This window comes from Gorilla gorilla, chromosome 9 (assembly GCF_029281585.2).
Source record: "Gorilla gorilla gorilla isolate KB3781 chromosome 9, NHGRI_mGorGor1-v2.1_pri, whole genome shotgun sequence".
NCBI classification, from domain to species: domain Eukaryota; kingdom Metazoa; phylum Chordata; class Mammalia; order Primates; family Hominidae; genus Gorilla; species Gorilla gorilla.
In genome coordinates this window covers 143881775-143896270 of record NC_073233.2, presented here as the reverse complement: position 1 = coordinate 143896270, position 14496 = coordinate 143881775, and the positions used below count along the sequence as shown (strand labels likewise).

At 52.5% G+C, this 14496-nt stretch overlaps 2 long non-coding RNA genes across 2 annotated transcripts; both read right to left on the bottom strand.

The window, feature by feature from the left end:
* Positions 1–1437: 1437 nt before the first annotated feature.
* On the bottom strand, positions 1438–4620 carry LOC134756495 (uncharacterized). Its single transcript, XR_010129234.1, has 3 exons — positions 4436–4620; positions 2312–2369; positions 1438–2190 (listed from the first exon to the last, which is right to left on the bottom strand). It is a non-coding gene; the product is annotated as an uncharacterized lncRNA (long non-coding RNA).
* Positions 4621–5381: 761 nt separating this feature from the next.
* On the bottom strand, positions 5382–8498 carry LOC134759308 (uncharacterized). The gene is made up of 3 exons (XR_010135417.1): positions 8271–8498; positions 5732–5789; positions 5382–5638 (listed from the first exon to the last, which is right to left on the bottom strand). It is a non-coding gene; the product is annotated as an uncharacterized lncRNA (long non-coding RNA).
* Positions 8499–14496: the final 5998 nt, after the last annotated feature.

Sequence of the window (14496 nt, the reverse complement as noted above, 5' to 3'; positions counted from 1 at the left end):
CGGTGTGAGGCAAGGGCTCACGCCGACCTCTCTCAGCGTGGGAGCGGCCGGTGTGAGGCAAGGGGCTCACGCCGACCTCTCTCAGCATGGGAGGGGCCGGTGTGAGGCAAGGGGCTCACGCTGACCTCTCTCAGCGTGGGAGGGGCCGGTGTGAGGCAAGGGCTCAGGCTGACCTCTGTCAGAGTGAGAGGGGCCCGTGTGAGGCAAGGGGCTCACGCTGACCTCTCTCAGCGTGGGAGGGGCCGGTGTGAGGCAAGGGCTCACGCTGACCTCTCTCAGCGTGGGAGGGGCCGGTGTGAGACAAGGGCTCAGGCTGACCTCTGTCAGAGTGAGAGGGGCCCGTGTGAGGCAAGGGGCTCATGCCGACTTCTCTCAGTGTGGGAGGGGCCGGTGTGAGGCAAGGGCTCACGCTGACTTCTCTCAGCGTGGGAGGGGCCGGTGTGAGGCAAGGGGCTCATGTTGACCTCTCTCAGCGTGGGAGGGGCCGGTGTGAGGCAAGGGGCTCATGTTGACCTCTCTCAGCGTGGGAGGGGCCGGTGTGAGGCAAGGGGCTCATGTTGACCTCTCTCAGCGTGGGAGGGGCCGGTGTGAGGCAAGGGCTCACGCCGACCTCTCTCAGCGTGGGAGGGGCCGGTGTGAGGCAAGGGGCTCATGTTGACCTCTCTCAGCGTGGGAGGGGCCGGTGTGAGGCAAGGGCTCACGCTGACCTCTCTCAGCGTGGGAGGGGCCGGTGTGAGGCAAGGGGCTCACGCCAACCTCTCTCAGCGTGGGAGGGGCCGGTGTGAGGCAAGGGGCTGACGCTGACCTCTCTCAGCGTGGGAGGGGCCGGTGTGAGGCAAGGGCTCACGCCGACCTCTCTCAGCGTGGGAGGGGCCGGTGTGAGGCAAGGGGCTGACGCTGACCTCTCTCACCGTGGGAGGGGCCGGTGTGAGTCAAGGGCTCACGCCGACCTCTCTCAGCATGGGAGGGGCCGGTGTGAGGCAAGGGCTCACGCTGACCTCTCTCAGCGTGGGAGGAGCCAGTGTGAGTCAAGGGGCTCACGCTGACCTCTCTCAGCGTGGGAGGGGCCGGTGTGAGGCAAGGGGCTGACGCTGACCTCTCTCACCGTGGGAGGGGCCGGTGTGAGTCAAGGGCTCACGCCGACCTCTCTCAGCATGGGAGGGGCCGGTGTGAGGCAAGGGCTCACGCTGACCTCTCTCAGCGTGGGAGGAGCCAGTGTGAGTCAAGGGGCTCACGCTGACCTCTCTCAGGATGGGAGGGGCCGGTGTGAGGCAAGGGCTCACGCTGACCTCTCTCAGCGTGGGAGGAGCCAGTGTGTGGCAGGGGCTCATGCCTCTGGGCAGGGTACCAGAGGCATGGGCATCAACAGGCCACCGTGAGGGAGGAGCTGGGCCGCATGCGGGCTGCTGGGAGGCAGGCAGGGACTTGGCCCCAGGTGGCCGCCGTGGGGGCAAGAGCTGGGCCTGGAGAGGCCCCTGGGAGGCAAGAGCGGGACCTGCAGAGGCCGTTCTCCAACCATTGCTGGGCCCGTACAGGCCACCGGGCGGCAGGAATGAGGCCCAAAGAACTTGGCTGGAGAAAGTTCGGGACCTACAAAGGCGGTTGGGAGCTGGGCAGGAGTTGAGCCAAAAGAGCTTGCTTACTTGCTGGGAGGCATGGCTGGGAGATGCCGACTTCAGGACAACTTGGGCCTGCAGAGGTCACCGGGAGGCCCAAGCTTGGCGTGGAGGAGCCCACCGACCGGAGACCATTTGGGTCCTGCAGGTGCCATTGGAGGGCAGGAGCTCATCGTGGAGGGGGCACCGTGAGGCCTGACCTGGGCCTGGGGAGCTTGGCTTGAGGAAGCTGTGGGCCGACCAAGGACGCCAGGAGATGGGTAGGCACTGAGTCCAAAGAGGTTGTTGAGAGGCAGGAGTCAGGCCTGGAGACGCAGCCAGGAAGAGGAGCTTGGCCCGGAGAGGACGCCTGGAGGGTGCAAGTGAGTCTGGAGAGGCCGACTTGAGGAGGTTCTCAGCCCGGAGAGGCCGCCGGAAGGGAAAAACTGGGACTGGAAAGGATGTTGTGAGGAATGAGCCCCATGGGCCTGAAGAGGCCACTGGCAGGCGGGAGCTGGGTGTGTAGAAGCTGCTGAAAGGTTGGGAGCTTGGCTTGGGGGGGTCCACAGTGAGGCAGATGCTGGGCCTGAAGAATCTGCTTAAAAAGATTTAAGCACATTTACATCTATTAGGCACTTTATTTCCATTATTACATATATATAAATATATATACGTATTATATATCCAATATATAATAAAATGATTATACAACTCACCATAATGTAGAATCAGTGGGCGTGTTAAGCTTGTTTTCCTGAAACTGGATGGTCCCACCTGAGCGTGATGGGAGAAAGTGACAGATCAATAGGTATTAGATACTCATAAGCACAGCGCAACCTAGATCCCTCACATGCATGGTTCACAACAGGGTGCGTTCTCCTATGAGAATCTAATGCTGCTGCTCATCTGAGAAGGTGGAGCTCAAGCGGGAATGTGAGCAAAGGGGAGTGGCTGTAAATACAGACGAAGCTTCCCTCACTCCCTCACTCGACACCACTCACCTCCTGCTGTGTGGCTCCCTATGGCTCCATGGCTCAGGGGTTGGGGACCCCTGCTCAAGTGCATCCAAAGCGACCCTTCCCACACCAGTCTTCATAGTGGTCAAGGGCAGCAACCACTTAGCTCCCAAGGCATGTGCCTCAGCTGGCATTTCGTCACAATCAACAGTAAGTGGTAGCTTGAGTCACTGTGAGGTCACTTCCTGGAAATCACCAGCATCCCATTTCCCACTGGCAAAGAGCTCAGCACTGCCCCCTGGGAAACCAAACCTATGCCCAAATCCCATCTGTGTGGGTTTATCTCCTGGGACCCTTCCTAACGTATTAGTCAGAGTCCAATCAGGAAGCATAAACCACTCAAAAGTTTAAAGTGGTAAAATTTAATACGGAGAATTATTCATTATAACAGGTGAACAGCATAATGAGAGATTGGCTAGCACAAAGTAAAGAGAACTCTAGAGAATCCAGGACTAGCCCAGGCCAGGCATCGTGGCTCATGCCTGAAATTCCAGCAATTTGAGAAGCTAATGCAGGAGGATTGCTTAAGGCCAGGAGCTAGAGACCAGTCTGGACAACACAGTGAGAACCTGTCTCTATCCAAAAGGAGAAAAAAGTTAGCTGGGAGTGGTGGTGCACACTTGTAGTCCCAGCTACTCGGAATGCTGAAGTTTGAGCCTGGGAGGTCAAGGCTGCAGCGAGGCATGATTATGCCACTACAGTCTAGCCTGGTGACAGAGCAAGACCCTGTCTCAAAGAACAAAACAACAACAACCATTTACAGACAGAAAAGAGGTAGAGCTAATAAGCTAAGGAAAGATGTTGAAATGTGACAAGTAAAGTAATATGAGGTCTTTTATCTATTTAAAATAATCAAACAAAAAATGACTTACTAAATTATAATACCCTGTGCTGGCAAAGGTGCAGTGAAATGGGCACTTTCTTATACTATGAGGGGTGTTTAAATTGTGTATAAGCCTTCCCGGGTAAAGCTTGTCAATTTTTTAAAATAATGGAGACAGGGTCTCACCATACTGCCTTACTGCCTCCTCCAACTCTTGGCCTCAAGCAATCCTCCTCTCTTAGCCTCCCAAAGTGCTAAGATTATAGCTGGGAGGCACCCAAAACCCTGTCAATTTACATCAAGGGTAATGAGAATGTCCATTCACCATGACTCACAGTAATCTTACTTCTGGGGAGACAATTCAATCTAAACAAAAGGTCATCTGTACACACACAGTAAAAATCTGGGAGTAACTGAAGACAGAGTTGGTAAGTGAAATAAGAAACAGTTCTAAGAAATTAAACTATGGTATCAATAGGCACCTGCTATAAAAGGTCAGTTGATGTTAGCTGCTACTTTTTTGTTGTTTTGAGACAGGGTCTCACTCTGTCACCCAGGCTGGAGTGCAGAGGCCTGATCATGACTCACTGCAGTCTCAGCCTCCCTGGGCTTGAGTGATCCTCCCACCTCAGCCTCCCAAGTAGCTGGGACTACAGGAACGTGCCACCACACTAGGCTAATTCATGTATTTTTCTGTAGGGATGGTGACTCCCCCTTTGTTTCCAAGGCCTATCGCAAACTCTTGGCCTCAAGCCATCCTCCTGCCTCAGCCTCCCAAAGTGTTGCGATTACCAGTGTGAGCCACCACACCTGGCCAGCTGCTACTTTTAGCAATATTATTATTCTTCTTCCACTCCATTAAAAATTATTATTTTCAAGGCTATGCAACAGTATGTATCCTACAGCGTAATTGTAAAAACATATACAGTTGCCGTCCCTCAGTATACAGAATTAGTTACAGCCCCCCATCTCTGCATATACCAAAATCCATCCTTACTCACGTTTCACTGTCACCCCTCTGGAATCCACGTATACGAAAATACCAAATATCAGTTGGGCGTAGTGGCAAGCACCTGTAGTCTCAGCCACGTGGGAGGTTGAGATGGGAGGATCGCTTCAGCCTGGAAGGTTGAGGCTGCAGTCAGCTGTGATAGCACTACTACCCTCCAGCCTCGGACAACAGAGGGAGACCCTGTCTCAGAAAAAAAAACAAAAACAAAATAAAACAGGTTAGAAATTGTAATGAGGTCTGTTGGGCAAAATTCCATATAAGCAAAGTATAAATTAATAAAGCAAATCGTGATAAATTAGTACGATTGACTTTCTGGAGTTTCTGACAATAAAAGTAAGGAAAATGCAGAACACAAAGACAGAGAGTAAAAACAGAAATTAGGAAAGCATTCTACATGTTTAATAGGAAGACACTGACTGTGTTCGTGCAGCAGCAGTATGTCGTGACATGACATACTTTGGAGAGAAGTTAACAGATGAGGAAGTTGATAAAAATCATCAGAGAAGCAAAATACTGGTAGCGACACTCAAGGAAACCATGAAATTTCCATAACTTATGTCAGCAAAGTGGGAATATTGTACAGTGTGTGTTGAAGTTCCTATACAACATTGTTTATCTGCCGTTTGTTTGTTTGTAAGGAATGTATATACTAACAGTTCTTCTTGCTGTCAAAAGAATATGTGTGAATAAGTCATTTTAACTTATTCTTCTGTTTTTCTTTTATCTTCCTGCCATCATCCCACAGCCTTACTTTAGAAATTTTTTCTTTAGAAAATTGAACAAGTGCCCCTTGTGGTGGCACATACCTCGAGGATGGGAGGCAGGGGTGGAAGGGTCACTTGAGGCCATTGGTTTGACAGCAGCCTGGCCAACAAAGTGAGACCCCATGTCTGCAAAACAATTTAAAAATTAGCCAAGTATCATCATGTATACCTACAGTCCCAGCTACCTCAACTTACGGAGAAAGTTCAGGGCCTGGAGAGAAGGCTGGGAGGCAGGAGCTGGGTCTAAAGAGGCCATTGTAACGATGGAGCTGTGCCTGTGGAGGCTGTTGTGAGGCAGTAGGCTCATCTGCGGAGACTGCCGTGAGGTAGGGTATGGGCCTAAATAGGCCATTGTGAGTCATGAGCTTGGTCTGTAGAGGCTGACTGGAGAGAGTTCTGGGCCTGGCGAGGCTGCCGGGAGGTAGGAGCTGGGCCAAAAGATTTAAGCACATTTACGTTGATTAGGCACTTCATTTCCATTATTACACTGGAATATATAATAAAATAATTATAGAACTCACCATAGTGTAGAATCAGTGGGTGTGTTAAGTTTGTTTTCCTGAAACTGGATGGTCCCACCTGAGCGTGATGGGAGAAAGTGACAGATCAATAGGTATTAGATTCTCATAAGCACAGCGCAACCTAGATCCCTCACATGCACGGTTCACAACAGGGTGCGTTCTCCTATGAGAATCTAATGCTGCTGCTCTTCTGAGAAGGTGGAGCTCAGGCGGGAATGTGAGCAAAGGGGAGTGGCTGTAAATACAGACGAAGCTTCCCTCACTCCCTCACTCGACACCACACACCTGCTGTGTGGCTCCTTACGGCTCCATGGCTCAGGGGTTGGGGACCGCTGCTCAAGTGCATCCAAAGCGACCCTTCCCACACCAGTCTTCATAGTAGTCAAGGGCAGCAACCACTTAGCTCCCAAGGCATATGCCTCAGCTGGCATTTCATCACAATCAACAGTAAGTGGTAGCTTGAGTCACTGTGAGGTCACTTCCTGGAAATCACCCTAACCCTGGGCCCTGACCCTAAAACCCTAACCCTGGGTCCTGACCCTAAAACCCTAACCCTGGGCCCTGACCCTAAAACCCTAACCCTGGGCCCTGACCCTAAAAACCTAACCCTGGGCCCAGGCCCTGACCCAAAAACCCTAACCCTGGGCCCTGGCCCTGACCCTAAAACCCTAACCCTGGGCCCTGGCCCTGACCCTAAAACCCTAACCCTGGGCCCTGACCCTAAAAGAACCCTAAACCTGGGCCCTGGCCCTGACCCTAAAACAACCCTAATCCTGGGACCTGGCCATGAACCTAAAACAACCCTAACCCTGGGCCCGGGCCCCGACCCTAAAACAACCCTAAACCTGGGCCCTGGCCCTGAGCCTAAAACCCTAACCCTGGACCCTGGACCAGTGCCTAAAAACCTAACCCTGGGCCCTGACCCTGACCCTAAAACAACCCTAACCCTGGGACGTGGCCGTGACACTAAAACAAAGCTAACCCTGGGCCCTGGCCCTGACTCCTAAAACAACCCTAACCCTGGGCCCTGACCCTAAAACAACCCTAACCCTGCGCCCTGACCCTAAAACAACCCTAACCCTGGGCCCTGGCCCTGACCCTAAAAAAACCCTAACCCTGGGACCTGACCGTTACCCTAAAACAAGCCTAACCCTGGGCCCTGGCCCTGACCCTAAAACAACCCTAACCCTGGGCCCTGGCCCTGATCCTAAAACAACCCTAACCCTGGGCCCAGGTCATGACCCTAAAACAACCCTAACCCTGGGCACTGACCCTAAAACAACCCTAACCCTCGGCACTGACCCTAAAATATCCATAACCCTGGGCCCTGGCCCTGACCCTACAACAACCCTAACCCTGGGCCCTGGCCCTGACACTGAAACAACCCTAACCCTGGACCATGGCCCTGACCCTAAAACAACCCTAAACCTGGGCCCTGGCCCAGACCCTAAAACAACCATAACCGTGGGCCCTGGCCCTGACCCAAAAACAACCCTAACCCTGGGCCCTGGCCCTGAACCTAAAACAACCCTAACCCAGGGCCTTGGACATGACCCTAAAACAACCCTAACCCTGAGCCCTGGCCCTGACCCTAAAACAACCCTAACCCTGGGCCCTGACCCTAAAACAACACTAACCCTGGGCCCTGACCCTAAAACAACCCTAACCCTGGGCCCTGACCCTTAAACAACCCTAACCCTGGGCCCTGACCCTAAAACAACCCTAACCCTGGGCCCTGACCCTAAAACAACCCTAACTCTGGGCCCTGACATTAAAACAACCCTAACCCTGGGCCCTGGCCCAAATTGTAATGAGGTCTGTTGGGCAAAATTCCATATAAGCATAGTATAAATTAATAAAGCAAATCGTGATAAATTAGTACGATTGACTTTCTGGAGTTTCTGACAATAAAAGTAAGGAAAATGCAGAACACAAAGACAGAGAGTAAAAACAGGAATTAGGAAAGCATTCTACATGTTTAATAAGAAGACACTGGCCGTGTTCGTGCAGCGGCAGTATGTCGTGACATGACATACCTTGGAGAGAAGTTAACAGATGAGGAAGTTCATAAAAATCATCAGAGAAGCAAAATACTGGTAGCGACACTCAAGGAAACCACGAAATTTCCATAACTTATGTCAGCAAAGTGGGAATATTGTACAGTGTGTGTTGAAGTTCCTATACAACATTGTTTATCTGCCGTTTGTTTGTTTGTAAGGAATGTATATACTAACAGTTCTTCTTGCTGTCAAAAGAATATGTGTGAATAAGTCATTTTAACTTATTCTTCTGTTTTTCTTTTATCTTCCTGCCATCATCCCACAGCCTTACTTTAGAAATTTTTTCTTTAGAAAATTGAACAAGTGCCCCTTGTGGTGGCACATACCTCGAGGATGGGAGGCAGGGGTGGAAGGGTCACTTGAGGCCATTAGTTTGACAGCAGCCTGGCCAACAAAGTGAGACCCCATGTCTGCAAAACAATTTAAAAATTAGCCAAGTATCGTCATGTATACCTACAGTCCCAGCTACCTCAACTTACGGAGAAAGTTCAGGGCCTGGAGAGAAGGCTGGGAGGCAGGAGCTGGGTCTAAAGAGGCCATTGTAACGATGGAGCTGTGCCTGTGGAGGCTGTTGTGAGGCAGTAGGCTCATCTGCGGAGACTGCCGTGAGGTAGGGTATGGGCCTAAATAGGCCATTGTGAGTCATGAGCTTGGTCTGTAGAGGCTGACTGGAGAGAGTTCTGGGCCTGGCGAGGCTGCCGGGAGGTAGGAGCTGGGCCAAAAGATTTAAGCACATTTACGTTGATTAGGCACTTCATTTCCATTATTACACTGGAATATATAATAAAATAATTATAGAACTCACCATAGTGTAGAATCAGTGGGTGTGTTAAGCTTGTTTTCCTGAAACTGGATGGTCCCACCTGAGCGTGATGGGAGAAAGTGACAGATCAATAGGTATTAGATTCTCATAAGCACAGCGCAACCTAGATCCCTCACATGCACGGTTCACAACAGGGTGCGTTCTCCTATGAGAATCTAATGCTGCTGCTCTTCTGAGAAGGTGGAGCTCAGGCGGGAATGTGAGCAAAGGGGAGTGGCTGTAAATACAGACGAAGCTTCCCTCACTCCCTCACTCGACACCACACACCTGCTGTGTGGCTCCTTACGGCTCCATGGCTCAGGGGTTGGGGACCGCTGCTCAAGTGCATCCAAAGCGACCCTTCCCACACCAGTCTTCATAGTAGTCAAGGGCAGCAACCACTTAGCTCCCAAGGCATATGCCTCAGCTGGCATTTCATCACAATCAACAGTAAGTGGTAGCTTGAGTCACTGTGAGGTCACTTCCTGGAAATCACCCTAACCCTGGGCCCTGACCCTAAAACCCTAACCCTGGGTCCTGACCCTAAAACCCTAACCCTGGGCCCTGACCCTAAAACCCTAACCCTGGGCCCTGACCCTAAAAACCTAACCCTGGGCCCAGGCCCTGACCCAAAAACCCTAACCCTGGGCCCTGGCCCTGACCCTAAAACCCTAACCCTGGGCCCTGGCCCTGACCCTAAAACCCTAACCCTGGGCCCTGACCCTAAAAGAACCCTAAACCTGGGCCCTGGCCCTGACCCTAAAACAACCCTAATCCTGGGACCTGGCCATGAACCTAAAACAACCCTAACCCTGGGCCCGGGCCCCGACCCTAAAACAACCCTAAACCTGGGCCCTGGCCCTGAGCCTAAAACCCTAACCCTGGACCCTGGACCAGTGCCTAAAAACCTAACCCTGGGCCCTGACCCTGACCCTAAAACAACCCTAACCCTGGGCCGTGGCCGTGACACTAAAACAAAGCTAAACCTGGGCCCTGGCCCTGACTCCTAAAACAACCCTAACCCTGGGCCCTGACCCTAAAACAACCCTAACCCTGCGCCCTGACCCTAAAACAACCCTAACCCTGGGCCGTGGCCCTGACCCTAAAACAAGCCTAACCCTGGGCCCTGGCCCTGACACTAAAACAAGCCTAACCCTGGGCCCTGGCCCTGACCCTAAAACAACCCTAACCCTGGGCCCTGGCCCTGACCCTAAAACAACCCTAACCCTAGGCCGTGGCCCTGACCCTAAAACAAGCCTAACCCTGGGCCCTGGCCCTGACCCTAAAACAAGCCTAACCCTGGGCCCTGGCCCTGACCCTGAAACAAGCCTAACCCTGGGCCCTGGCCCTGACCCTAAAACAAACCCAACCCTGGGCCCTCACCCCAAAACAACCCTAACCTTGGTCCCGGACCCTAAAACAACCCTAACCCTGGGCCCTGACCCTAAAACATCCCTAACCCTGGGCCCGGACCCTAAAACAACCCTAACCCTGGCCCTGACCCTAAAACAACCCTAACCCTGGGCCCTGGCCCAAATTGTCATGAGGTCTGTTGGGCAAAATTCCATATAAGCATAGTATAAGTTAATAAAGCAAATCATGATAAATTAGTACGATTGACTTTCTGGAGTTTCTGACAATAAAAGTAAGGAAAATGCAGAACACAAAGACAGAGAGTAAAAAGAGAAATTAGGAAAGCATTCTACATGTTTAATAGGAAGACACTGGCCGTGTTCATGCAGCGGCAGTATGTCGTGACATGACATACTTTGGAGAGAAGTTAACAGATGAGGAAGTTGATAAAAATCATCAGAGAAGCAAAATACTGGTAGCGACACTCAAGTAAACCACGAAATTTCCATAACTTATGTCAGCAAAGTGGGAATATTGTACAGTGTGTGTTGAAGTTCCTATACAACATTGTTTATCTGCCGTTTGTTTGTTTGTAAGGAATGTATATACTAACAGTTCTTCTTGCTGTCAAAAGAATATGTGTGAATAAGTCATTTTAACTTATTCTTCTGTTTTTCTTTTATCTTCCTGCCATCATCCCACAGCCTTACTTTAGAAATTTTTTCTTTAGAAAATTGAACAAGTGCCCCTTGTGGTGGCACATACCTCGAGGATGGGAGGCAGGGGTGGAAGGGTCACTTGAGGCCATTAGTTTGACAGCAGCCTGGCCAACAAAGTGAGACCCCATGTCTGCAAAACAATTTAAAAATTAGCCAAGTATCATCATGTATACCTACAGTCCCAGCTACCTCAACTTACGGAGAAAGTTCAGGGCCTGGAGAGAAGGCTGGGAGGCAGGAGCTGGGTCTAAAGAGGCCATTGTAACGATGGAGCTGTGCCTGTGGAGGCTGTTGTGAGGCAGTAGGCTCATCTGCGGAGACTGCCGTGAGGTAGGGTATGGGCCAAAATAGGCCATTGTGAGTCATGAGCTTGGTCTGTAGAGGCTGACTGGAGAGAGTTCTGGGCCTGGCGAGGCTGCCGGGAGGTAGGAGCTGGGCCAAAAGATTTAAGCACATTTACGTTGATTAGGCACTTCATTTCCATTATTACACTGGAATATATAATAAAATAATTATAGAACTCACCATAATGTAGAATCAGTGGGCGTGTTAAGCTTGTTTTCCTGAAACTGGATGGTCCCACCTGAGCGTGATGGGAGAAAGTGACAGATCAATAGGCATTAGATTCTCATAAGCACAGCGCAACCTAGATCCCTCACATGCACGGTTCACAACAGGGTGCGTTCTCCTATGAGAATCTAATGCTGCTGCTCATCTGAGAAGGTGGAGCTCAGGCGGCAATGTGAGCAAAGGGGAGTGGCTGTAAATACAGACGAAGCTTCCCTCACTCCCTCACTCGACACCAGTCACCTGCTGTGTGGCTCCTTATGGCTCCATGGCTCAGGGGTTGGGGACCCCTGCTCAAGTGCATCCAAAGCGACCCTTCCCACACCAGTCTTCATAGTAGTCAAGGGCAGCAACGAATTAGCTCCCAAGGCATGTGCATCAGCTGGCATTTCGTCACAATCAACAGTAAGTGGTAGCTTGAGTCATTGTGAGGTCACTTCCTGGAAATCACCCTAAACCTGGGCCCTGACCCAAAAACCCCAACCCTGGGCCCTGACCCTAAAACCCTAACAATGGGCCCTGACACTAATAACCTAACACTGGGCCCTGGCCCTGAGCCTAAAACCCCAAACCTGGGCCCCGGCCCTGAACCTAAAACAACCCTAACCCTGGGCCCTGGCCCTGACCCTAAAACAACCCTAAACCTGGGCCCGGGCCCTGACCCTAAAACAACCCTAAACCTGGGCCCTGGCCCTGACCGTAAAACAAGCCTAACACTGGGCCCTGACCCTGACCCTAAAACAACCCTAACCCTGGGCCCTGGCCCTGAACCTAAAACAACCCTAACCCTGGGCCCTGTCCCTGATCCTAAAACAAGCATGACCCTGGGCCCTGACGCTTACCCTTAAACAACCCTAACCCTGGGCCCTGGCCCTGAACCTAAAACAAGCTGCACCCTGGGCCCTGGCCCTGACCCTAAAACAACCCAAACCCAGTGCCCTGGCCCTGACCCTAAAACAACCCTAAACCTGGGCCCTGGCCCTGACCCTAAAACAAACCCAACCCTGGGCCCTCACCCTAAAACAACCCTAACCCTGGGCCATGACCCTGAAACAAACCTAACACTGGGCCCTGACCATAAAACAACCCTAACCCTGAGCCCTGACCCTAAAACAACCCTATCCCTGGGCCCTGATCCTAAAACAAGCCTAACCCTGGGCCGCGACCCTTAAAAAACCCTAACCCGGGCCCTGGCACTAAAACAAGCCTAACCCAGGGCCCTGGCCCTGACCCTAAAACAAGCCTAACCCTGGGCCGTGGCCCTGACCCTAAAACAAGCCTAACCCTGGGCCCTGACGCTGACCCTAAAACAAGCCTAACCCTGGGCCCTGGCCCTGACCCTAAAACAACCGTAGCCCTGGGCCCTGGCCCTGACCCTAAAACAACCCTAACCCTGGGCCCTTTCCCTGACCCTAAAACAAGCCTAACCCTGGGCCCTGGCCCTGATCCTAAAACAAGCCTAACCCTGGGCCATGGCGCTGTCCCTAAAACAAGCCTAACCCTGGGCCCTGGCCCTGACCCTAAAAAAACCCTAACCCTGGGCCCTGGCCCTGACCGTAAAACAACCCTACCCTTGGGACCTGGCACTGACCTAAAACAACCCTAACCCTGGGCCCTGGCCCTGACTCTAAAACAATCCTAACCCTGGGACCTGGCACTAAAACAAGACTAAACCTGGGACCAGGTCCTGACCCTAAAACCACCCTAAACCTGGACCCTGGCCCTGACCCTAAAACAACCCTAAACCAGGGCCCTGGCCTTGACCCTAAAACAACCCTAACCCTGGGACTTGGCCCTGACCCTAAAACAAGCCTAACCCTGGGCCCTGGCCCTGACCCTAAAACAACCCTAAACCTGGGCCCTGGCCCTGACCCTTAAACAAGCCTAACCCTAGGCCCTCACCCTGACACTAAAACAACCCTAACCCTGGGACCTGGCCTTAACCCTGACCCTAAAACAACCCTAACCCTGGGCCCTGGCCCTGACCCTAAAACAACCCTAACCCTGTGACCTGGCCCTGACCTAAAACAACCCTAACACTGGGCCCTGGCCCTGACCAAAAACAAGCCAAACCCTGGGACCTGGCCCTGACCCTAAAACAAACCTAACCCAGGGCCTTGGCACTAAAACAAGCCTAACCCTGGGTCCAGGTCCTCACCCTAAAACAACCCTAACACTGGGCCCTGGCCCTGACCCTAAAACAACCCTAACCCTTGGCCCTGACCCTAAACCAACCCTATCCCTGGGCCCTGATCCTAAAACAACCCTAACCCTGGGCCGCGACCCTAAAAAAACCCTAACCCTGGGCCCTGGCACTAAAACAAGCCTAACCCTGGGCCCTGGCCCTGACCCTAAAACAAGCCTAACCCTGGGCCGTGGCCCTGACCCTAAAACAAGCCTAACCTTGGGCCCTGACCCTGACCTTAAAATAAGCCTAACCCTGGGCCCTGGCCCTGACCCTAAAACAAGCCTAACCCTGGTCCCTGGCCCTTTCCCTAAAACAACCCTAAACCTGGGCCTTGGCCCTGACTCTAAAACAACCCTAACCCTGGGCCCTGGCCCTGACCCTAAAACAACCCTAACCCTGGGCCCTGGCCCTGACCCTAAAAAAACCCTAACCCTGGGCCCTGGCCCTGACCCTAAAACACCCCTAAACCTGGGCCCTGGCCCTGACCCTAAAACAACCCTAAACCTGGGCCCTGGCCCTGACCGTTAAACAAGCCTAACACTGGGCCCTGACCCTGACCCTAAAACAACCCTAACCCTGGGCCCTGGCCCTGAACCTAAAACAACCCTAACCCTGGGCCCTGTCCCTGATCCTAAAACAAGCATGACCCTGGGCCCAGACCCTTACCCTTAAACAACCCTAACCCTGGGCCCTGGCCCTGACCCTAAAACAAGCTGCACCCTGGGCCCTGGCCCTGAACCTAAAACAACCCTAACCCTGGGCCCTGTCCCTGATCATAAAACAAGCCTAACCAAGGGCCCTGGCCTTGACCCTAAAACAAGCCTAACCCTGGGCCCTGGCCCTGACCCTTAAACAAGCCTAACCTTGGGCCCTGGCCCTGACCCTAAAACAACCCTAACCCTGGGCCCTGGCCCTCACCCTAAAACAACCCTAACCCTGTGACCTGGCCCTGACCTAAAACAACCCTAACACTGGGCCCTGGCCCTGACCAAAAACAAGCCTAACCCTGGGACCTGGCCCTGACCCTAAAACAAACCTAACCCAGGGCCCTGGCACTGAAACAAGCCTAACCCTGG